The sequence below is a fragment of the Python bivittatus genome, unplaced genomic scaffold (assembly GCF_059951505.1).
Source record: "Python bivittatus isolate LINGU-HERP-01145 unplaced genomic scaffold, Pbiv_v1 ctg000350_np1212, whole genome shotgun sequence".
NCBI lineage: Eukaryota > Metazoa > Chordata > Lepidosauria > Squamata > Pythonidae > Python > Python bivittatus.
This window is the reverse complement of record NW_028277074.1, coordinates 24,261,003-24,284,194: the sequence shown is the minus strand read 5'-3', so window position 1 is coordinate 24,284,194 and position 23,192 is coordinate 24,261,003. Positions and strand designations below refer to the sequence as shown.

At 37.3% G+C, this 23,192-nt stretch overlaps 1 protein-coding gene across 6 annotated transcripts in view; it reads left to right on the top strand.

The window, feature by feature from the left end:
- Positions 1-23,192, top strand: part of KDM6A (lysine demethylase 6A) — a 185,488-nt gene that overhangs the window by 15,357 nt on the left and 146,939 nt on the right. The window lies entirely within an intron of this gene.

The following is a 23,192-nucleotide window of genomic DNA, read 5'->3' as shown; positions in this document are numbered from 1 at the left end:
GAAAATTCCAGGTCAGATATGGAATAATTTCTTGATCAGCCTCCTCATTCTCAGTATTTTTATACAGACAGCTTTGTGATTGATGACCTTACCATGGCAAATCAATCAAAAGTGTTTTCAAGCTTAATTGGTTATGGTAGTTATTGAAAGTTCACTTTATTCTTTTTTCCAGGGTTATATTTGGCTTTGGCTTCATGTAAGAAATCTCTTACTCCTCAAATTAATGCTTTAAACAAGTTTGAGTGCAACAAACATACAGGGCATGAATTAGAATTGACCATATGAGCTTCAAGAACAAATCCTTCTAGTAAAGAAGGTAACTTCAATTATCTTTTAAGACATTTTGTCACCTAAAAAGAGGCACATATTCTTTGATAGGACTTTCAATCAAGGAACAAAAAAACTTCATAGAACAGATGGCTCTGCTGAGTTAAGATGCATTAACAGCATCTTGAAAAATATTAGCTACAACAGTCTTTCTCAAACTGGATGCCCTTGAGATGTGTGACCTTCAGTTTCCACAGTGCCCAGCCAGTATGGCTTGCATTAAGAATTCTGGGATTTAAAGTCCATATATCTGGACAGGACTGCTATATCTAAGCTGCAAAAATCTGGATGACCACTAGATGACAGCTAAGAGGTACAGAAGCACCAACTGTTTCCTACAGTCTAGTGGTTATCTGAGGTTTGCAACCCAAATAGTAGCCCTGCATCAAGAGAATACCTGGCTTGGGGAAGGCCAAGAGAGGAATTTGTGTATCAGAATGGGTATATTTATTTCCATTAAATATGTTCCTTCACAGCAGTGAACTTACTTACAAATGTAAAGATTCTCTGTTCATATATTTTCCACATAAATCTTGGACTACACAGGTTTCAGAATGTTTCTAATAGGATTGGGCCAGGTAAATGCTATCATTTGGAAGACACTTACATGTGGTTATAAGAAATGAATTGAGTTTCTTCTGTTTTTGCAATTGCAGTTCCATAGTTCTTATTTTTAAGAAGAATGTTTTTCTTTGTTTATGGCAGAAGCTGCAGTTAGTTAAAGAGAATTTCAGTGTAACCCCTTATAAATATTTTATTTGCACTTTATGCATCATTGGTTGACAGCTATCACAAATGACAAGCCATTTAGAATTAGAATGGGGACCAAGCTTCACTCTTATATTTCTGACCAAGTTAGTTCTTTCTCAGTAAATGAAAAGGATAAGAAAGCAACAGTTCTAGAAAGCAAGAGTAAGAAAACATCCTGCTTCTTGCTTTTTCTTTTGACCACCCTTTGTTGCCCTTTCTCTGTATCTTATCTATACATGGAAGATGTATAGATAAGAGTATTAGCATGTTTGCCTCTATCAATGAAGAAAGGAAAGGGAGATAGAAAGCTGCTGCTGCTGCTGCTGCTGCTGCTGCTGCTGCTGCTGCTGCTGCTGCTGCTGCTGCTGCTGCTGCTGCTGCTGCTGCTGCTGCTGCTGCTTCTTTTACCAATCAGTAACATGGTTTGAAAAGGCATTTATTTTAAAGCAGGGATAGGCAGTTCCTTTAACATGGAGGGTAGAATTTACTGGATTACTCTGTTGGGGGCTAGATGTCAGTTGGCTTGTTAAACAGTTTTGTTTATTATTTTGTTTAATAGTATTTTTACTATTAATAGTATAGTACAGTATTTGTTTTAGTATTTATTATTTGTTATAGTATTTGTTTTACTATTAATAGTATTTGTTTACTATTTTTTAAATAATAATTTATAAACTTATCCATAACTAATTGTATCAGTATATATAATTCAAAGCCATTCAGTTATATAATTCTGATATAAAATAGTTAGACATTTTGTTCAGGTTCTGATTGGTGGCTTATAAATGCTTATCAGAAAAGATGAGCAGCTTTAAACCTATTAAGGTAAAGCATTTTCATTTCAACTTTAGTTGGTTATATGACATCAGGTTGTTTGGGCTATGTGGCAGTTTTGGAGGTACTATAAAAGATATATGGAAATGGGGGAACTTCTGTAATTGGGCTGAGTATAACAGCATAGAAAATACTGTAAGGTTAGCTAAAGAATTACATTGGTATTGTTAGTTCTGAATTCAAGACAGGCAAGAATCTTTATTGTAGTCAATGACCAGTCCATTAGTTCTGAATTCTATGTACAGGTAGTCCTTGTTGAGCGACTGCCTTGGACAGCAACTGCTCACAAACTGATGGTGGTGAAAAAGTAACTCTGACCAATGCCTGCATTTACAACCTTCCCAGCCCCCCCCCCCCCCTCTGTCTCTGTCTCTCACTCATGTGTTTGCCATTACAGTCAGTTAATATGTGTTCTCCTGTGCCTGGCCCATTTTTTTTCCTTTTTTTCTGTTTTGCATACGAGTGTGTAAACAAACTAGCTCTTCCTGAGCTGCTTTTCTCCCCAGCACAGCATTTCCCTAAAAAGTGCTAAACACAAGTTAACAAGCTCAGCTCTGTTGATTAGAACCTGGGGGGGAGGAGGGGGCTGACTGGTATCTGCTCCCTGAAATTGACAAGACCCTAATCATTTTCACACTAAAGGCTTTTGTTTGCCCCCTAAACTGTTCTTGGCTTGCAGCCACAAGCATATTAGGGCACTAGCCCATTCCTTTGGATATGTATTCCCCATTATGTACCTGCTTACTCTCTTGTAACCCCTTCGTCTCCAGTGAATGTAAATATAAACATTAATTCTCTTCTTGCTAATTATCACAACAGTGGGGTGAGCATTCCAAAAGGTGGTAGAGTGGGGAAAAGGGCTATAAGATTTGCCCTTTTACCCAGCTTCCTAATGAGTAGAGTTCTGGAAACTGTCCCTGCCATTTGGGCCCACCCAGCTATTTGGAATCCTATCCTTCTGATGCTGTAAAGCATAGGAAAGCTGAAGTAAAATCATAAGCACAGTCATGGTCACATGATTTTCACTTAGAGACCACTTTGCTTAGTGACCAAGTCACTGTTCCCAATTGCACTCACTAAACAAAGACTACCTGTATTGTGCTGAAAGGCACATGACACTTTCTTTTTGTCAATTATAACCCATTTCTGTTCATATATTTGCCAGCTGAAATATAGGATCACTTTTTCTGTTGATCTATTGTAATAATTATAACATGTTACAATATTTACTTAATATGCAGTCTTTGAAACATTATTTGTGTGTGCATTACATACATATAATAAAACTAGAAGCCTGCAACTGGATCCACACTTAAATGGAGTAAGCACCATTTAGCTTGTTTGTAGTTTCTTTAAATAAGTAGTTATGTATAACTCTTAAATGAAAATGATATAGAACAGAAGTTTTCAGGTTTTTAAAAACAGTAAATAGATGCTATTCTGTATAATATGTAGAGTGTTGTATGTAACAATTAAAGCTTACATGCATGGCATTGAATGAGTTCATTAAACTAGATAACTTCTGGTTATATAATGTTCGTACCAGTATACATTTCTCTTAAGTGACTAAAGTGACTTTAGATAACAATTAAATCCAATATGATTGCGGTTCCTAAACAAATGGTTGCAGTTCTGTTTTTGAATATTAGGTAGCTATTTCCTCCATTTTTTCAGTGTTCAGCTATCTGAGGAAAAAAATTACCTGGGGAAAGGTGCAAAATATTTTGTAGATAGTTAGGTTAGTTAGTTAGTTTTGGAGATTTGCAGCTCTTAACAGAACATTCTGATTACATTTAATCTATTACCATATTATGATCTTTAAGAGTATATAATTTGATTATATTATACGTGTGCACATTTAAATAGCATGAATTAATATTTTTCTCTGACTGAAGCAAAACTTTGCCTAAAGTGAATTTCAGAATGACTATGTGAAGCTTCTCATTAGAAGAAACTTCAGAAATTGTAAATTAAACAAAAATAGCCAATTTAAAAAAAATGGGGTATCACACACTCTTTTTGAAATCTTAATGGAAATGTTATACTCTAAGGAGGAGGAGTATAATTGTGATTCTTGGCTACTTTATTTCTATCACTTTGGAATGGGGTGGGGGCAAAAAATTTGTTTCCCTGCATTTTTCAGAATTTAACAGTTTTTTGTATATATTCATGTAGTAAATAATGCATTTAATGCTAATTGTTTCTGTTTGTAGTTCATTTCTTAAAATCTTTTTTGTCTCTTAGAAGTATTCCATAGTTCAATGGAGAATTTAGAAGGAGAATAATAAAAAAAAACAATTGGGGCATTATTATGAGAGGATGAGCTAGAAGTTGGGAACAAATACTTTTTTATTAGAGTAATTTGGGTTGATTATGCATACTTTTGCAGAAATTTAATTATTTTCATTGGAAAGAGTGGGGTACGTATATACACAGACGTTCACAGAGAAAGGCTTTTTTTTTTTTTTTAGCTTTCCTGGAATAAATCCTGATTTGACTAGTGTAAATCCATGTAGTTGTGATTCATTCATGTAATATGTTCACTGGTGTAATTAGAGTATTATCCACATTGAGGTCAGTATAGATTTATCTTGTGATACTTCCTGTCAGACAGTATAGTCACATCTGACTTTAAGAGACTTTATAGATCAGTTCTCTCCCTTCTGATGTTTTATAACTTCGTTTGATGTTCCTGTGTTTAAATCATTATCTTGCTTGATGTTGTCTATCCAGCGGATTCTTTACTGGCCCCATTTTCTACCATCTCCAATTATTCCTAGTATAATTGATTTTTCTTAGGAATTTAAACACATGACATCACCAAAATAAGACAGCTTTAGCATGGTAATCTTAGCTTCCATTGATACTTCTGACTTGAAGCAGTCTACAGTCTCCTTGTTATTTTTGTTGTCTAAGTTATGTGCAGTAGTCAACTCCAAATTTGTAATTTGAACTAGTCTAGTTTTTTCTGTGTGCTTTTTTATCATCCAGTTTTCACAAATATAGGTGAATTATATTTCACCTATATTTCACAAATATAGGTGGTTATAGGGAAAACAATAGCAGGTACTCTTCTGCACTTGGTATTAACACTGATGCCCTTGCTTTTCCAGACCTTCTCCATGCTAGTCATTGCAGTGCACCTAAGTGATATTGTGCATTTAATGGAGGGCCAGTGTTTTCCATTTGCTCAGTTTTGGAGCTGAGGAAAAAATGTTCTGGACTGAATCAATTTTTTAGTTGATTTTTATCTTGATGTTGCCACTTCCAGCTGTTCTTAATGTTAGGTACAATCTAGCCTTTTTACTTTCTGTCTTGACTTTTAGGATATGGTGTCTCATATCTTCATTTTCTGCCAATAGAGTGGTGTTGTCTGCATATCTTACATCAGGCCTGCACAACACATGGAGAGGAAAGAGCCACATTGATACCTTAAAAATAATCACTAACACACCAGTCAGTGAGGCCTGGAGGTGTTGGAGGTGCTTGACAACATGTCTTTTGTAGCAGAGGTGGCTACAAAAAACTAGGGGGCAGATCCTTTCTGGTAGTGGATTTCAGAACACACCAGCAGGCTTCACAAGACTGTTTGATGGGCCGCATGTTAATGACCCTGCCACAAATTTTTTATTCTAATTTCCAATTTGCTAAGTTGAGGTTCCTCAACCTTGCCTCTGAATATAAATTGAATGGAAGTGGCAATGGAATACAGCCCTATTGTACACCTTTTGGACCAGTTTGTGTCTCTATATATTTTTCTGATGGTGGCTTTTGATTGTATGTTGATTTTATTAATTAAATCAAGACTTTTGGAACACTCATTTCTTTTAGGTACTTCCATAATTTTTCATGTTCAATGCAATCAAAGGCTTTGCTTTAGTCAGTGAAGCATAAATGTACATCTTTTTGAAATTCTTATGCCTGTCCTATGATTCATCAAATATTTGCAGTGTGGTCTTTAATGCTTCTTTCTCAAGTCAGTCTAGGACAGCTCTCTTTCCATGTTTGGACTTAATTTTTGACTGAGTCTCAGTAAAATTTTGCTAGCATGGGATGTCAGAGCTATTGTGCAGTAGTTGAGCAGACCCGTATGTCATCCTACTTTGAGATTCGGATGAATACTGATTTTTTTCAGTCTTTCAGTCATTCATTAGTGGCCTATATTTTTGACACAGTTTTGTCATTCCTGCTGTTAGTTCTAATTTAATCAGTTCTGATGGAATGCCATTGATTCCAGGGACTTTTCTTTTGGGCAGCTGATTCAGTGCCCATGTTACTTTGTCTTCCAATATAGTTCTCCTACACAGATTTCTGTTTGTTACATGGTTGAAAAACATTACCAGTCATATATAATACTCCAGTGTATTTCTTCCATGGATTTTTGGTTTGCTTAAGATCATTCAGTTCTTTCCCATCTCTGCCTCTTGCTGTTCCTTGTGGTGAATGATGTCTGAGTTTTCTTTATTAGGGCAAAACAGCTCTAGTATGACCTTTTCAGTTTCTTTCCTCCATTTCTTTGCAATGTTCATTCCAATAATTTTCTCTGCCTTTTTAGCTTTACATTAAAATTCCACATTTAGCTACCTTGCTTCACTTCTGTTACCCATGATTTTAGCTTTCCTTTTCTGCTCAGCAATTTCCTTGTCTTCACTGTTTTTTGTATGGGACATGTTTCTGGGTTGTTCCACTGATAATGTTTTTCATTTTTTCCCATAGTTCATCAGGTTGTTTTTCCATGAAATTAAGTAAGAAGTTACTATTACTAAGCTTACTATTCTTTAGTTCAATTGCATTTGGAGATGAACTTTTGTGATATATTTCCTATACAACTGCTACCAAACAACTGCTGCATTTCTTTCTCCTAAGCCAAATCTTTTAACAATTTCTAATTCTTTTTTTGTCACCAGTTTTAGCAATGAAATCTTCCATGATATATATTATATCTCTTTTTAGCATTTGTTGCAGTGCTTCTTGAATGTTAGTGATAGAATTGTTTCTTCTTCAGATGCATCTGTTGTTGGTGCATAAATCTGGAAAATTGTGAGATTCAGAGGTTTAGCTTGGATTCAAATAGTTATTATTCTGTCATTTTCAGCTTGGAAGCTTTCAACTGACTGGTGATTTTCTTGTTTGTTATTGCTATTTCATTCCTTCTGATGTTGTCATTTCCAGAATTAATATACTATAAACTCATGATTGAAAGTAGCCATTTCCAGTCCACTTGATCTTATTAATGCCTATTTGGGTCCTTCTCATTTTTTTCTTGATGATAACTGATGTCCCATGATTCACACTTAGTACAATCTTGTTCTTTTTCTTCTTTTGTCATAGGCTTCATCAGCATTTTGGCACTCCAGGGGGATTTCCCATTCTGTGTTACAAGTTCTTAGACTACTTGTAGCATGGTTATTCTTCCCCAGTAGCATGTTTGATACCTTCTAGCCTAGGGTTCCACTTCCTAGTACCATCCTTGAGCTTTTCTTTGTGAACATTTTCATTAAATTTTAGTGATAATACTGGTCACCAGATCTTTGTCCAGCCCTCCTCATTTATCTGGGTTTGGGACTGGCATATATAATCCTTGCTAGGCCTGTGCAAACCAAAGATTCAAAACTCAAACATGGTATGATTTACTTTAAGATTCAAGGTTTGAGGGCAAACTGAATTGATTTGAGCTGCTTTGAGATCTGAAAAAAATCTATATATTATAAGGAGAAATAACCAAAATATCTTCAATGTCTTCATTTTTGGCACATAGCCTCTTCTTTTCTAGATAAATTTATGAGATGTGTGAGTCAGATTTGAAGTGGAGATTTAGGTTTCAAAGGGGGGATTTGATATAAGTTGGAGGTTTGAGATTTAAAGACAAACTCATTTGAAATGAGCTATTTCACATTCTGATTTTTTAAAAAATCTCCGTAGGTTAAAATAGGGAAGAATCAAAATACCTGCAGTTGCTTAATTTTTTGGCAAGGTGGGATGAAAATAATAGGAATGATAGTGAATTTTAAGATTACTAAACTTGTCAGAAATCAGCTGGGTACTTTTAACAGTTTCATTGAGCAATTCTCCCTACAACTATTTTAAGGTAGAGGTAGGAGGAACAAGAAAGAATAGCAAAGCTGACTCCACAGTGTCTAACAAACAGCCTATAGAAATTTAGCACAATTTAGAAATTGTGCTAAACAATGCAGAAAGTGCATAGCACTATAGCAATTTAAAAAATTTTTAAACATCAGTTTGTTCGAAAAGTACATTCAGAGTTGCTTTGGTAATTGAAGTGGCCAAGGAATGACACTAAAGAATCTTATTGACTTAAATTTGAGAGATAGTGAAGCTGTGTTGACTCTGATCACTAGGTTTTGTGAGGTACCAGAAGGGTTGGCATGACTGGTTGACCCCTCCTAGGAAGGATCTCCTTATCACTGGCAGGATGTTTTGATAGGACACAGCAAAAGCTATGGCTTGCTTAGTAGCATTCTGTCAAAGGTAGCAAGAGTAGACTGGCAAAGTGAGATCCAATGCCACAGAGAAGGAGGCTGACACAGAAAGGTAGCAATCATTACCTTATCACTCCCTATTAAAAACAGTAAAACCCCCCAACTTTGACCAGCAGTTGTGTTAACCTGTCAGACATACACTTGTTGAGGCTTAAACCTGCCTCATCATGCAGAGTTTAAAAGTACATTTTGATCCAACAGTTCATAGCAGATTGGTCAGCTTTGAGACCATAATCAGAATTGTAAGAGTTCAGTTGAACTTTCAGTTGAGTTGGCTGGACCAGCATAGAAGCATAATTTTCCATTGAGTTAAATGAGAGCAAAGTTAAGTTTTGTAGCTGACTGTATTAAGTAAGTTAAGAGCTGAGAAAATAAATGAAATCCAAAGCAAGATTAGCTATACTGTTTCAAAAGAGCTTTGATAAAAAAACTTGATCATTGGTTGGCTACTGTCAATTTCAGAGGGACCATCATACCATTCAGTCCTTGCATTCTCCATACACGGCAGTGAAGTTACAATATTGTATATTGTCTATGACAACTCTAGAAGCAGCAGGAAAACTCTTGACGCTACAGAGCACTTCAAAGATATCTCTTTGAAGCACTTGATTTGGTGCTTCAAGGCAGGTCTTGGTTTGATACACAAATTGGGTTTGATAAAGTGATTCCATCAAAACTTCATTCAGTTGCTGCTTTTGGGACTTGCAGAGGTTTAGTACTGGTGTACAATGTGTTGTGATTTTATTCTCATGCTTGTAGAAATGCTTGCAAATTTTTCTGAGGTCAGACTTGGAAAAAACTTTTGATAAAGAAGAGGTGAACTTTCAGATCCTCAGTTTTTTACTTGACTCACCCTGTAAAGGAAGAGGGTAAAGGCTTATCAAAAGCAGTGATTGAGGCATTTTTCTAAGCTTTTGCTTTCACTCACAAAAATTATGATTTCCTTTGGGTATTTTAATTCTGAATTAATTCAGAGTGAACTTGGGAGTTGACCTGTCTTTGTATGCAGTCATATTTATTTCTTTATCATTACCAGGATTTTTATATTGCCCCAGTCAAATAACTTCTCTTTGCCAATTCCTGTATTTATTTAGAGCAGGAAGAAATAGAATTTAGTTATTATTACTTGTTTAATTATAATTAAACAACTAATACGCTTTTAGGTTTCAATATAACATTCATTTATAATGCAGCAGATTCATCAGCAGATTATTATAATGATTTAAGAACTTTATTGCATATAATCTTACCAAGAATATTATAGAATTGTAGATTTGGAAGGGGCCATTTAGGGCATTCCTGCTAAGAGCACAAATCAAAATTAAAACATCCCCACTAGATAGCTGTCTAGTATGTATGTGTGGAATGTTCAACGCAAAGGCCAGTCTATATATGGAACAAGTAGTTTGGACTGGCCTGTGTCCAGATCAGAATACATGTGTTTTGTCCAGACTTGGTTCTGAAACACACGTTTTTGATCTACAGGTGAAACTCGAAAAATTAGAATATCGTGCAAATGTTCATTTATGTCAGTAAGGCAACTCAAAAGGTGAAACCAATATATGAGATAGACGCATTACATGCAAAGCAAGATATGTCAAGCCTTACTTTGGTATAATTGTGATGATTATGGCGTACAGCTTATGAAAACCCCAAATTCACAATGTCAGAAAATTAGCATGAAAAGGTTCAATATTCTAGGCTCAAAGTGTCCCACTCTAATCAGCTAATGAATCCATAACACCTGCAAAGGGTTCCTGAGCCTTTAAATGGTCTCTCAGGCTGGTTCAGTAGGAATCACAAGCATGGGAAAGACTGCTGACCTGACAGTTGTGCAGAAAACCATCATTGACACCCTCCATAAGGAGGGAAAGCCCCAAAAGGTAATTGCAAAAGAAGTTGCATGTTCCCAAAGTGCTGTATCAAAGCACATCAATAGAAGGTTATGTGGAAGGGAAAAGTGTGGTAGAAAAAGGTGCACAAGCAGCAGGGATGACCGCAGCCTGGAGAGGATTGTCAGGAAAAGGCCATTCAAAAGTGTTGGGGACTTTCACAAGGAGTGGACTGAGGCTGGAGTTAGTGCATTAAGAGCCACCACACACAGACGGATCCTGGACATGGGCTTCAAATGTCGTATTCCTCTTGTCAAGCCGCTCCTGAACAACAAACAACGTCAGAAGCATCTTACCTGGGCTACAGAAAAAAAGAACTGGTCTGTTGCCCAGTGGTCCAAAGTCTTCTTTTCTGATGAGAGCAACTTTTGCATCTCATTTGGGAACCAAGGACCCAGAGTCTGGAGGAAGAATGGAGAGGCACACAATGCACGGTGCTTGAAGTCCAGTGTGAAGTTTCCACAGTTTGGGTTGATTTGGGGAGCCATGTCATCTGCTGGTGTTGGTCCACTGTGCTTCATTAAGTCCAGGGTCAATGCAGCCGTCTACCAGGAGGTTTTGGAGCACTTCATGCTTCCTTCCGCAGACGAGCTTTATGGGGATGCTGACTTCATTTTCCAGCAGGACTTGGCACCTGCCCACACTGCCAAAAGTACCAAAACCTGGTTCAATGACCATGGGATTACTGTGCTTGATTGGCCAGCAAACTCGCCTGACCTGAACCCCATAGAGAATCTATGGGGCATTGCCAAGAGAAAGTTGAGGGACATGAGACCAAACAATGCAGCGGAGCTGAAGGCATCCTGGTCTTCCATAACACCTCAGCAGTGCCACAGGCTGATAGCATCCATGCCACGCCACATTGCGGCAGTCATTGCTGCAAAAGGGGCCCAAACCAAGTACTGAGTACATATGCATGCTTATACTTTGCAGAGGTCCGATATTGTTCTATTTCCAATCCTTGTGTTATTGATGTCATGTAATATTCTAATTTTCTGAGATTGTGAATATGGGGTTTTCATAAGCTGTACGCCATAATCATCACAATTATACCAAAGTAAGGCTTGACATATCTCGCTTTGCATGTAATGCATCTATCTCATATATTGGTTTCACCTTTTGAGTTGCCTTACTGACATAAATGAACATGTGCACGATATTCTAATTTTTCGAGTTTCACCTGTACATATAGACTTGGGGCATCCTAACAGAAGTATTTCAGATGTTTCGGCATTAGCAGAACAGAGGTGGCTTGGGAGATAAAGAAGCCTCTGGAAAGATGGGAGACAAACAGGATATGCCACAATTGGATGGCAGTTGATAGGTTGGATATGGTGTGCTTGAGCAGGGAGATGATGGATGAGCTGGAGGCAGCATACTAGGTAGCAGGCAGGTGGGATATGTCACACTTAGGCAAGTAGCATCCAAGCTGAATATGTGCCATTTGAGCAGCAGTGCTTGCATTGAATTCCACATTTTAATTATGTGCTCTGTTAAAAAAATCCTTTTGTTGCTTCTGCATTTAATTTCGGTGGATGACCTTGAGTTCTAACATTGTGAGAAAGGATAAAAACCTTTATATCTATGTTTTCTATGCCATGAATGATTTTTATATAATTCTGTCCTTTGTCCTTCATTTCAGACTGAAGAACCTCAATTGTTAGTAATAGTATTTTATTTGGTATGTACTTATCTCGAAGTGCAGTTAAGATGTGTGTTTTTTTTCTCCACAAAAACAACCCTGTGAAGTTGGTTGGGCTGAGACGGTCATTGGCTCACAGACAATCCAGTGAGCTTCCATGGTGGAACATGGACCTCGTATGGGAACTGCTTTAGCTCCCTCATCATTTTAGATGCTTTTTTTTGCACCTTTAATAATATTCTTCAGATGCAGTATACATAATACTTCAGGTATGGATTTACTTTAGAGTTGTATCAGTGCAGTATAAGAATAGTAGTTTTATGATTCTGAGCATAGAATTTATCTTTTTTTTTTTTACAGCAGATGTACACACTGGGTTCACATTTTCATTAAGCTGCTTATTATGACTCTTCTTGATGCCTTTCCTGTTCAGCCACTGCCAATTCAGATCCCACTAGAAGCAGCATGAGTTTTTGATATTTTTCCAGCTTTTGTCACTTTATGCTTACAGTATTTACACTGAATTGTATTTGCTAAATTCAGGTTCATTCATCTAGTTTGATGAGATCATTTTGGAGCTCTTTGTAATCCCTTGTTGATGTTTCCATCATGAGTAGCTTGATATCCTGGGAAATATGGCCATATTACTGTTCAGCCCTAACTCCAGATCATTTATATGTAAGCTTAAAAGTATTAGTCCCATCACTGAGACCTCTTTTGCACATATCACCAGTGTGTGAGTATTGTCCATTTAGTCTTATTCTCTGTTTATGGTTTTTTTATGTTATTGTTTTGTTTATCCATTTGGCAGTATCTGGCTTCTTATCCCATAGTAGCTGAATATGCTCAGGAGCCGCTGGGGAGGAATTTTTAAAGACTAAAGTATACAGTATCTATTTGGTTACTGTATGTGCTTGCGGATAAGCCAAAAATTTTAGGTGCCAAAATGCAACCCAAAAATTGGGTTCGGCTTATCTGTGGATGGGCATATCTGCAAGTATTTACAGTAATAGTTTTTAAAAGTACTCATATATCCTGTATATATTTGTGTATAAACCCATCTGTGGATAAGCAGACCCTTGAATTTTTAATCAAAATGCCATGAAAAAATGTGGGTTGGCTTATCCTTGTCTACATGAACAAGGATTTTATGCCGTATTCTTCAGAACAAACTTAAGAAATCAGAAGAAATAGCATATGCAATTGAAGAAATGTTAATTTAAATATAAAAAAGTGTTCTTTTCCTGAAGCACCTCTGTACTGAGATTAATTCTGTCCAGTTTTTATTTGACAGTTTCATTTCACTTAACAGTAGTATTTGACTTGAGTACATTATGTTCAATGAAACTTATATGCGAAGACCTTTTAGCCAACTTAAGCCTTTTGGAAGCAGTTAGTTTTTAAGAACTTATTTCTAAATAATACATTTTAGAAGTAGAATAAATTGTGGTTGAAAACAGCCTGTTGCAGTAAAGTGTTGTGCCCACAAATATGGTTTATGTTACAGTTGTATAGTGTTGAAACCAGTTAGAGTCAAAAGCCATGCTTTTGAAATAGCCTCACCCACTGTGCATCACCCCTGAAAGGTAGTCTGTTCTAACACATTACTAGTTGGAACAGTGATTACTTTTGAACTGGAAAAACACCATTCAAAATTACAATAATAATCCACCTTCTAGGATATGATTCCTCCTTCCTTTTGGCCTCCATGTTTTGTATGATAATGACATGTAAGACCTAAAGAAGGCAGACCACATTGCCTTTGTCTATGATTGTGTATAGTATGCAGACATACGTAGTATAGTGTGATTGTGTATAGTGTGTAGGCAAAGTAAAAAAGAAACTACTTAGTGAATCATTTGGGAAATTAAATAAAGCCAGTGACTATATTGAAAGTATGTATGAAAATTGTGTGTGTGTGTGTATTTGTATATTGTGAAAGGAAGGCAATGTAAAAGATGTAAAAATCATTAATTTTGAAATTAACAGGAGATGATTTTAGATTGGAATGAGGACAAGAAAAAAAAATCAGTTTGTTACAACCATAGTTTGCAAGGGAAAATGCCTTTACATACAGCAACTCAAGATGAAAGTATGGGTAATAATGATATAGATAAAGCAATTGTACATCTATTTCCCCAGTCATCCCTCTCTCCATGATTTGCCACCCATTCAAAAGGCTGCAGTTAGGCATCAAATAGTGGTGTGATCACAAGGCTCATTGTGATTTGAGGCACATACCTGTTCATTGAATCCACTGCTTTCTCTTTCCCATTAAAACATTTTACATGTATCAAAAGGTTTTCAATCTCCCCCTTCCTCCCCCTAAACAACAACAAATGGTTATTGCAGTGCTGCATTTATATATCACCTTGATGGTGTGAAACTCCCAAATTACATATCAGTAGTGGAATTTTGGGTGAAATTTTGAACTGGAACAGGATATGTTAGAGACATTGTGATCCTCCTTTCCTGAGTGATTCCATTCTGCACTGTGTTAGGCTTTATTCCATAGTGAAAGATTGCCATATTTTATTCCAGATAGATAGTCAGCTCTGTTGTCTATTCCTAGTAAGCTTCAGGCTTGACCACTGAAGTTTCTTTTAGTTATCACCAGGACTGAAATATCGAATGGGTAGGGAATATCAATACCAGCTATGACACTAGGTCTGAGTAAAAAGGTTTTGTGCTAGGGCATTCCCTACACGGTTCCCTGAGATGATATTTTCTGAGACTCTTCTGCTACTCAGACAGTAAATATGATGGGACCTGACTAAGGCTATTCCTTCCCCAACCTGGGGCTGAACTTCTAATAAGTCTCAGTCAACATGAATAGTAACCAGGATGGGAATTGCAATTCAAAATATCTGGAAGGCATCAAGTTGAGAAGTCAGAGCCATTGAATTCTAGTTTTCAAACCATAGGATTATTTTGTTTAAACTCTCTGCTTTTTGTTTAAACTCTCAGGAATGAAGTAGGACTAGATGTTAACCTTACTCAGTGTGGTTAGAAGATAATAGTTGACCTCCTGACTATCAGAATAGTCTTGTCTCTTGTCCTTACTAAATACTCTGCAACTATAGATTTGACATTATGTGGTACTTGTCTGACTGCCACCATCAGGCATATATTCTATTCAGTATGTTATAACTTATAGTGAAGATCAAACATCTTCAGGATTGTCATTGAGAGGACATGCATGTCCTGTCCTATCCAATGTTCTTTTTTATTTTGGCCTACCTAGTCGATATATATTCATAGAAAATGCTATATTTGGTTTTATGGCAAGTTGTAACTAGTATTGCTATTGTTTTATATTTTCAAACAGCTATAGATATAGGTAGTCCCCAGTTTAAGAACAAGTTCCGTTCCCAAGTTCTGTCCTTAAGTTGAATTTATATGTAAGCTGGAACAGTATTATTGTATAATATTGTATAAGTAGTATTGTGTAATAAACTCAAACTATTGTATATTAAACTTGAATCGTGTATTTAACTTGAATTTTGCTACAGCAGGCTCCATTCTTAACTATGGGTTGTCCGTAAACCGGGTGTTCTTAACCTGGGGACTACTTGTACTTTTATCAGTTGTGTAAAATAATTCAAATAAATAACTCTGTTTCATAGTAAATGCATTTATGCAGGTAGTTATAGAAGTATTTTGTTTATTTGTATTATTTTGTATATTCAGTTAGGAAATACAAACTGAAATGAGTTTAATCAATGAGTTTAACTCAAAGCTGCCCCATTCAGTCTAAAATAACAAAGATATTTCCAAATTCTAGTAAATTAATGTTCTAGATTTTAAAAAAAAACTGCTCAAACATTATAAAGCTGTATTTAATGCTCCATTGATTTCAGAGGAGTTTAATGAGCGTGTATAATCATGAAAGACTCACAGGAGTGTCCAACTGTAGGATTTACAATATTTGTCATTATATGATTCCAGTTTTAGGTACAGGTAGTCTTGACTTAGGACCATTCATTCAGTGACCGTTCAAAGTTATGACAGTGCTGAATGAATGGTGGTTACGACTGGTCCTTAGAATTCTGGCAGTCCCAGCACTGCATGTGATCACAATCTGGGTCCTTGGGAACTGACTCGCACTTATGACTGGTGGCAGCACCCTGCAATCACGTGATCACCATTTGTGACCTTCCCTTCTGGCTTCCCCAGAAAGTCAATGGGGAAGCCAGCAGGGAAGGTCTCAAGTTGCTGGGGTAAGTCTCCCCTACCCACGCACCTGCCCCCAGCCCCTCTGTGCTTATGCTGTGCCAGCCACTCATGTACCCCCATGCCCCCTCCTTGAGCCTCATCACACCTCCTCTGCCATTCATGCATCCCCGAGTCTTGCCACACCTCCCTTGCATCCTTGTGCACCCTCTTGCATCCTTGTGCACACTCCCTGAGCCTTGCTGCACCTTTCGTGCACCACCTCACACCCTCCCCAACCTTTACTGTGTGTCAGCCTTATCAGGTAGACCAACCAGAAAACATGAGCAGATAAACTAATTCTACTTTATTGTAAAGCTATGTTAACAGAATCTTGCAAGTCTGAAACTGCAATTCGCCCGTCGTTACCTTTACAGCCTGAAAATTTAGGGAAGGTCCTTCCTGAGCCTCTTCTCTAACCAACTATGCAGCTGTGGGCTATGCTGTCTCTTATCTGACCGTTCCCTAGGCAGCGTCTCTTCCCCATCTCCCAAAATCTTTCCCACATACCGTTACACTGTGCCTCCCTTGTGCACCCTCCCCAACCCTCCCTGCACCAGCCCCATACACCCCTATGCACTCTCCCTAACCCTTGCCCTGCCTCCCTTGCACATCCTCCCTGACCCTTGCTTCACCTCCCTTGCACACCCACTCATGCCCTCCCCCATCTGGCAGCAGCCACTTGCCTGCTGGTCTGCTTATGAGCCGCCTGGGGCTTGTAACTTCCTGCTGGCTTCCCCACTGACTTGGTTGTGGGAAGCCAGCAGGAAGTTGCCTCACCTAACAACTGTGGGATTTGATTAAGAATGGTAACCAGGACTGCAGGGATTGCTGTCGCTAAGCAATCTAGTTGCACTTTCAACTGCATCACTTAGCAATGGAAATTCTGGTCCCAGTTGCCATTGTAAGTTGAGGACTACCTGTACATAATCAATTTATGGTTCTCATTTAGCAATTATTACACAATAAGTGTAAGTTGAAATTATGGAGATTATTCAAGAGTATATTTCTGTATAGTTGAAAAAAAAATTGTACTATTCCGATTAAAATAATGAAATAGGAAGTCTCCAATTCATATTTGCATTAGCCAAAAATGAATCTATTTTCTGTCTCTTTAAAACATGTTCTGACGTAGGAATAAGCTTGGGTGTTTTCCAGCCAGCAGGTAATTCATTGGGGTTGTTTTCTCTCAGCCCAAGGCATTAATTGGAGGAGTTTACTTTGAAGATCTAAATTGTGAGAACAGTTCAGACATTAGGCTGTACAGTGAAACTGCCTATGAAGGAGAATATTTAGCTACTGTACATAGTTCTCTCTGAAAGGTCCTCTGTTCCAATTCCTGTGCTTTCCTGCCTAATTGAAAGACACAGAGGTATGGAAAGTAAACAATTAAGTTACTGTGATGACAAGGTTCATGTACATGCTTTCTTTGTACTTAGTAGACCATTTGTCCATAATAGTGTAATAGCAGTGAGTAAAGTAGACCATCAATTCAGACATCCAAACCATTATTAGAAAGATTAATTACAGTTTAATGTAGCATCTGAAATGACAATTTAATTATTATTAGCCAGCTACTGGAATCAGAAAGCATGAATTTAAATGGTTTTGCAAATCACAGTTTATGTTTATCTTAACTGTGATTTACCATGATGTACAAATTTGGGAACCATGAAGGTAGGAGAGCTAAGAAGATGGAAGGTAAGATCACAGATGTGCCTGTTGATCGTTCTTTGAATGTACTTTTCCCAGTACTATAATTCATTTACAGTTCAGCTCATATGGCTTGTGCTCTTTAGCAGAGCTCTGAGTGATTCATAGAAAAAGATTAAAATGAGGCAAACAATTACAATAATTTAGACATACTTTCAGGAGATTTTTATGATACTGTTCATTAAGTTTTTTCCCCCTTCAAATTCCCATTCATCTAATGGTAATGTGCATTTGTTCCAATTCATAGTTTGCAAATGTGCTCTCAAACTATGACATTAAAAAAGCAAATGACATTGATGGGAACTTTCTGGCTGAATAAATAATGCTGTAATTGCTAGTTTTTCCTACAACAATCTTAATAACAAAGAATGAAAACATTCCCTTATAAATTTGGAGCAATATGTATTCTTCCGAATGTTCACTATGCTTCTTATGATTTGTACCTTATTTATAATATCTATGAATGGGTTCAGATGATGGTTGAATCTGGTTTTGGTTAGAGGAATTTCATACTGGGATTTTTTGGTCAGTCACATAAAACTGATCCTTGCTGCTTCTGGTTTGTTTTAATTAGTCAGAAGAGGTTTGCTGTATAAACCAAGGGGCTTTAAATGTCTTCCTTCTAGAAATACCCCAAACTGCTTTTAAGATGTCATATTATGACCACTAGCATGAATGAGTTGTTAAAATTATTTTAAAGTCAATTTTCTATACTATTATACTAACCTTAAAATTAATTTCTAAAATTAATCTGTGTCTTCTAGCTTCTATAGGAAGTTTTTCTATATACTGTAATATTCATATCTTACGCTGAACCTACCATATGATAAAAATTGACTGATACAATCTGCCCAATAATTTGATCTACTAGGTTTGGACTTTTCATTTTTTATTAGTTACTGTTTTCTGAGGATCTGGCTTGTCTATAATAAAGGGAAACAAAAAGGGTTGACAGTGGAAAGATAATGACAACAGTAGATAGGCTACTACAGTCCCATCCTGAATCTTACATGCTGTCAAGGCTGTCAGTCATATGAAAAACTGTGGCAATATTTTAATGACATGGTAGCTTTAAAAAAAGCAGGTTAATATATACTACATGAGGAGCATACTACATGAGGAAGAAATGGGAGGCTTTGAAAAAACAATGCAGGTAGTCCTTGGTTAACAATGGCATGTGACTGCGCCACTTAGCAATGACACTTCTGGATCTTCCAGAAGCGAATCCCATGCTGTCAGTAAGCGAGGATGTCATGTGATCACCATTTGCGACCTCCTGCCAGATTCCCCATTGACTTTGCTTGTAGGAAGGTTGCAAATGGTGACTGTGGGACGCTGTGACATTGTAATTGCAAGCTGGGCGCTGAGCACCTGGATCACAACTACATGACTGCCAGAATTTCAAGGACTGGTCTTAACTACCACTCATTTAGTGCCATCGCAAGTTTGAACAGTCGCTGAATGAATGGTTGTTCAGCAAGGACCACCTGTATTCAGTTATGATTAAAGTGGTTCTTCCTATACATACTCTCATCTAACAGATAGAAGGTACTGATTCAGTTTAGAGGCTATGTCAACATTGTTTCAGTGTTATTTAATACTGACATGATTTTTTACTTAACATTATTTAAGACAGAGGTGGCCAAGACCTATATTTGAGTTGTTTTTTTCTGGCCAAAAATTGCATGAAATTGTATGAAATAGGCAACTTAACAAAAAATAAATTTATAGTGCGGCCTAGATTTTGCAGAGGCTTCTCCCTCCAGCAGCTCTGTGTGGACTCTGCCAAACCCCTGGATATTGTTTGGAGTATTGTGAGAGCTTGGCTCCTTTTGTGATTAACTACTGCCTGGTTCCTGACGGCATTTTCTGGCAGAGGTGGTGAGTGGTTTGATTGGCCCTATTTTTATCTCAGAACCAGATTTGCGTTAGCCCAAGCAGATTATTAGCAGTGGACTCCTGTGACCAGTGTCATTCTGTTTCCATGCCAAGGCCTGAATCCTGACTGAAAGGGGTTCAGAGAATCTACTTCCTCTAGAGCATTCTATAACAAATCTCACCACATTCTCAATAATTTTCTCCACTTTGGGGGGCGGGGTTTGACATGGTTGGGTTCATGTGATGTCAGTTTCTCTGAGGGAGGTAGTGTTCCTTAAGGAACTAGTGTGTTGTAGTGGTTCTCCTTTTTCTCTGGGTGGTTCCAGTTGGTGTTAACAAGGGGGAAAAGTCCTTGGCACCCCCTCATCTGTGGGGTGCCTCAGGGCTTGACACTCTCACCCCTTCTGTTTAACATCTACATGAAACTATTGGGTGAATCATTCATCAGTTTGTGGACTGGTACCATCACTGTGCTGATGATACCCAGTCGTATATCTTGACCTCAGGCTGCCCAAGCAATGCTGTCAGTGTTTGAAGACTGTGAGGGTCTGGATGGGGAGGAGCAGACTCAAAGTGAACCCTGGCAAGACCAGACAGCTGTGGGTATTTGGGCCCACCAGCCCTGAAATTTTTCCATCCTCAATCCTGGGTGGGGTGGCAGTTCCCCATTTGGTGAGCAAACTAGGAGTTCTCTTGGACTCCCAGATTCTGCTTGAAAAGCAAATAGCAGCTGTGGCCAAGAAGGCCTATGCACTGATCCATCTGGTGCATTCTTCAGATGATCACTCATGTGCAGTCACCTCACATTAGACTGCTGCAGTGTGCTCTGTGTGAGGTTGCTCTTGAATACCACTCAGCTGGTTCAGAATGCAGCAGCACAGGCAGTAATACTAATCTCAGTATGCCCATATAATACCACTGCTCTTGCTTATCATTTGGCTTCTGGGTACAATTTATAGTTGCCACCTATAAAGCCCTTTATGGCATAGGATCTAGTTATCTGAGTGACTGTCTCCAATAGTTTCTGCCCATCTTGTACAATTGGACAGAATGGATGCCCTCTGGGTCCTATTAATTAAATAATGCCATATGTTGGGACTCTTTTCCTACAATAGGAAAAGTATTATTTTCCTGTTGTAGCACCTGCCCCCTGGAGCAGTGCCCCCCTCCCCCAAGTTGTATGGCTCCCACTCTAACAATGTTTAGAAAGTCCTTGAAATTTCCCTGAAGGTTTGGGTAGTGTTGAGCCCCTTATAGGGTTCTTTTTGTTAACATAAATGTTTTTTTCTGGGCATACATTGTTCTTTGCTTGCTTTTATTATTCTTACTATTTTTCATGTTGTACATCACCCAAAATCTTTATGAAGTTGGGAGGCCTTCTAAATTTAATAAATAGATGAATAAATATATTTCAAAATTAAAATAATTAATTCCCATGTTACAGTTCATTAAAACCCCAATCAGTTCAGCAAGATGAAAAGCAAATTTTAAAGACTGCTCAAGAATTCTTTGGAGGCTGCATATGTCCTCCAAAGGGTGGTTCTCACCAGATTTAAGAAGCAGTATTCACATTAGCAAAAAATAAAATCTGACAGAGGTACTAACATTAGGCATTAATAGGGGGACAGATCCCTCTTGTAACAGCTGGATGGAGCTATAATTATTATATATATAAAGATGCCCTGAAGTCAAGCTTAATACTTGCACACATCAATGCAGCTTTCTTGGTAATCGTACAGAAGCGCTTGCCAGTACCTTCCAAACATTTTTTAAGCTTTCCAGTTTAGCTAGGTACAACCTGGGATTTTCTGGTGGTATTTCATCCAAGTACTAGCCAAATCTGCATCTGTGTGGCTTCAGAACAAAGTTGGTCATGTACTACCACCTGTTGAAATATGCAGGTGCACACAGACACACACACTTCTTAGAAGAGGGAACTGTCCCCTTATCCACACTCAATGAAACGTCTCTGCCTCTTCTTAGCCAAGCCAACATACTTTGACAGTTTATTTTCAAGGGTGAGGTAATTGGTAATTATTGAACTAAATGTGAACTTTTAAACTGTTACCTTCAGCTGTGGTGAGATGATTCAGAATAGCGAGACATAGGTTTGACTGTAGTTTAGTAAATGTAGACTGGTGAATTTTTAGCTTCATTAATTTATTCTGATGATTATATTACACATACTTTTTTTCAGCATTGAAGTATTTTTTGTCAAATGTGATATTTGATTTCTCTTTTTAAGATAAACAGCATAGTTTTCATATTGCTAGTTTTGTCATAAGGCAACCAGTAATTCAGTTTAGTGTTCATGAAGGAGCAAGCAGATGGCAGAGCAACACAAGTAGTTTTATATATTTTAAACTGTAATGCTTTCTTTTCAGTCATTTGCTTCCTTGCTCTTTTCATCATCAAATTGCTGATTTTGCCAGCTTGTATTCTTCAAGCCTAGGTACCCCTTTTTTAAACAGAAGGAAGAAAAGGAGCTGTTATCCATAGCATTTTCCCCATGATTTCCATTTGTTTATGGAAAAAAGCAGTGTCCTACTTTTAATCAAATATATCATAAGATGCAGGCAAGAGGGAGGTATTCAGGAGGGTGGTGGTGGTGGTGGTGGTGGTATTATTATTATTATTATTATTATTATTATTATTATTATTATTATTCATTGTCTAGTGCTCAGAATAAATTTGGCCAAACAGCATATTTAGTTCCAACATATATGCATTCAAAACTTTTCTATGGGAGGAGAGTTTGATATAAGAAAGGACAAAGACTAACAGTTCATTCTAACAAATGTGGGAAAAGACAGAGACAAAAAAACAGCCAGGAGAATACCATTGTAAATTCTGTCCAATTCTCCATGTCCATACCATATAAGCACTTTTTATTCCTTGCAAACAGTGTTTCCTAATTAATGCAATATAATGTAACACATTCTACTAATTAGTAAATAGAAGTAGCATTTCAGGATGCGGGCATAGGAAAGCTACTGCATAGAAACATTGATGGATTTTTCCTCACTTCTTTGTTCTTCATTCTTCATCTAAATTCTTGCAAATTTGAGTGGCAGATGAACCTAACTATGGTATTTCACCAAACTGTTTCTTTTACAGTTTTAGATATGGCTTATGAAAAGATACTCCTCAAGTACATGGATTTTAAGCTAATACATTTGTAATTCAATTTTTCTAGTTTCATGAAACATATTACGGCAGGACTGTGTGGTATTTAATACTAAAATACAATTTACTGCTTCATTTATCATTCCTTCTACAACAATTTTTTTCTTACAGACAAATGACTAATATCTTATTGTATTAAACTAAACTATTGTTTTGATATTTAGTAATTGCTGAACTATATGATTAGATCATTTTATTGCCAATGTGGAAAAGATGCATGCAACAGAGCAGAAAAATATTTAATTTTAAAATGAGAAT